The sequence below is a fragment of the Apium graveolens genome, chromosome 2, assembly GCF_009905375.1.
Source record: "Apium graveolens cultivar Ventura chromosome 2, ASM990537v1, whole genome shotgun sequence".
NCBI lineage: Eukaryota > Viridiplantae > Streptophyta > Magnoliopsida > Apiales > Apiaceae > Apium > Apium graveolens.
The window spans coordinates 58,584,563-58,588,053 of NC_133648.1; positions in this window are offsets into that span (position 1 = coordinate 58,584,563).

Sequence of the window (3,491 nt, forward strand, 5' to 3'; positions counted from 1 at the left end):
ACTCCAGAAAAGTAATTAATTTTTATTTACAATTTGTATATCGACGGATGACTCAACTCGATGGATAATGGTCATCCGTCGAGATGCAAATTTTGACTTAGCCAAAATTTTCATCCAAGACTAAAAATCAGTTAAATTTCTAGCTACTTTTCAACTTACAAAATAATTCAGATAAATTCAAGAGTAATTAAGCATACCTAACTCACTTACCAACCTAGAAAAGGTGGATTCATCCAGTGGCTTGGTAAAAATATCTGCAAGTTGCTTCTCACTTGGAACAAAATGTAACTCTACAGTACCATTCATTACATGTTCCCTTATGAAATGGTACTTGATGTCTATATGCTTTGTCCTTGAATGTTGCACTGGATTTTCAGTGATGGCAATTGCACTTGTGTTGTCACAGAAAATAGGAATCCTTTCAACTTGCAAACCATAGTCTAGCAATTGATTTTTCATCCATAAAATCTGTGCACAGCAACTGCCAGCAACAATATATTCAGCTTCAGTTGTAGAAGTAGAAACTGAATTTTGCTTTTACTGAACCAGGACACAAGCTTGTTTCCTAAAAATTGACAGGTTCCTGTTGTGCTTTTTCTATCAATTCTGCAACCTGCATAATCTGCATCTGAATAACCAGTTAGATCAAAACCAGAATCTCTAGGATACCAAATGCCAAGGTTTGGTGTTCCTTTGAGATATCTGAAAATTCTCTTAATAGCTATCAAATGAGACTCTCTAGGATCAGCCTGAAATCTAGCACATAAACATGTAGCAAACATTATATCTGGCCTACTAGCTGTTAAGTATAGAAGTGAGCCAACCATGCCTCTATAACTTGAAATATCCACAGACTTTTCAGTAGTGTTTAGTTCAAGCTTAGTTGCAGTGGCCATGTGAGTTTTTGCAGATGTGCAATCCATTAGATCAAACTTCTTTAAAAGATCAAAAATATATTTAGTTTGACTAATGAATATTCCATCACTAACTTTCTTAACTTGTAAACCAAGAAAGTAAGTTAGTTCTCCCATCATACTCATTTCATACTTGCTTTGCATCAGTTTGGCAAACTTTTTACAAAGTTTCTCATCTGTAGAGCCAAAAATAATATCATCTACATAAATTAGAACAAGTATGCTAGAGCCATTCACATTTCTGAAAAATAAAGTTTTATCTACAGTACCTCTTGTGATGTGATTTTCCAAAAGAAACTTTGATAAAGTGTCATACCAGGCTCTAGGTGCTTGCTTCAGTCCATAAAGTGTTTTCAGTAGATAATAGACATACTCTGGGAAATTTGGATCTTCAAAGCCAGGAGGTTGACTTACATACACTTCTTCCTCCAAATCTCCATTCAGAAAGGCACTTTTGACATCCATTTGATAGACCTTGAAATTGGCATGGGCTGCATAGGCTAAGAAGATTCTGATGGCTTCAAGTCTTACAACAGGAGCAAATGTTTCATCAAAATCTATTCCTTCTTGCTGACAATATCCTTTAGCAACCAATCTTGCTTTGTTCCTTACTACTATGCCATTTTCATCCATCTTGTTTCTGAATACCCATTTGGTGTCTATTGGATTCTTTCCTATAGGCTTGGGTACCAGCTTCCATACTTTATTCCTTTCAACTTGGTTTAGCTCCTCCTGCATAGCTACAATCCAATCAGGATCTAACAAGGCTTCTTCTACCTTCTTTGGTTCTTCCTTAGACAGGAAGCTGCTGTATAGACATTCTTCTTGAGTTGCTCTCCTGGTTTGAACTCTGGAAGACACATCACCAATAATCATTTCAAAGGGGTGATCTTTTGTCCATTTTCTTGGTTGAGGTAGATTAGCCCTAGATGAAGAGACCTCAATGTTGTCTTGATGTGTGATTGAGTTTTGATTGCTAGAAACTCCCCCTGAGTTTGTGGATCTTTGATTTGAGATTGGGGTGCTTTCTATGGGTGATCTGCCTTGACTTCTTGCTCCTTTTGATAACCCGACGGATGGTGAGTTTTGAGTACCGACAGATGAGGCAGGTTGTCTTCCGACGGATAATACAAATTGCCTTCTGACGGATAAAGCGTTCTGTAACTCGACGGATGTTGAGTTTTGTGCTTCATTTGTAGTAGATTTGTCTGCATTATCCTTAGATACTGTTTCTTGATCACTCTCATCACTGACCATCTCAACATTGTCGAATTTGAGGCTCTCATGGTAATCTCCATCTTTTAGTCCTTCAATCTTTTTATCATCAAACACAACATGTATAGATTCAACAACAATGTTGGTTCTTAGATTGTAGACTCTATATGCTTTACCAACAGCATATCCAACAAAAATTCCTTCATCTGCTTTAGCATCAAACTTCCCATTTTGATCAGTTTGATTTCTCAGAATATAGCATTTACAGCCAAAGACATGAAGAAAGTTCAGAGTTGGCTTCTTGTTCTTGAACAATTGATAAGGTGTCATGCATCTTGCTTGATTAATCAGAGAGATGTTTTCAGTGTAGCATGCAGTGTTTACAGCTTCAGCCCAGAAGTATGTTGGTAGTTTTGATTCTTCGAGCATTGTCCTTACAGCTTCAATAAGAGATCTATTCTTTCTTTCCACTACTCCATTCTGTTGTGGAGTCCTTGCTGCTGAAAACTCATGCAAGATTCCATTTTCCTCACAAAATGCTCTCATGACATAGTTCTTGAACTCAGTTCCATTATCACTCCTGATTCTTCTAACTTTGAAATCAGGATGATTGTTAACTTGCCTTATGTGATTGATGATGATTTCACTAGCCTCATCTTTGGACTTTAGGAAATAGGTCCAAGAGAACTTTGAGAAATCATCTACAATTACTAGGCAAAATCTTTTCTTTGAGATTGACAATATATTGACTGGTACAAACAAATCCATGTGAAGCAGTTGTAGTGGCTCTTCAATTGCTGAATCAAGTTTCTTCCTGAATGATGCTTTAATCTGCTTCCCTTTTTGGCAGGCATCACACAGTCCATCCTTTGTAAACTCCACCATAGGAATGCCTCTAACTAGCTCTTTCTTTACCAGCTCATTCATGGTCTTGAAGTTCAAATGGGATAGCTTCTTGTGCCATAGCCAACTTTCATCTTGACTTGCTTTACTAAGAAGACAAGTTACAGATTCTGCTTTAGTTGAGTTGAAGTCAGCTAGATACACATTTCCTCTTCTCACACCAGTGAGAACCACTTTATTGTTTTGATTATTAATCACAACACAGGTTTCTTTGTTGAAGGTTACTGAGTTGCCTTTATCACAAAGTTGGCTGATACTCAACATATTGTGTTTGAGACCATCCACTAAGGCAACCTCTTCAATGATGACATTGTCCTTTGAAATCAAGCCATATCCCACAGTATAACCTTTGCTGTCATCTCCAAAAGTGATACTTGGGCCAGCTCTCTCTTCAAACTCTGTGAGCAGGGTAGAATCACCAGTCATGTGTCTTGAACAACCACTATCCAAGTACCAAAG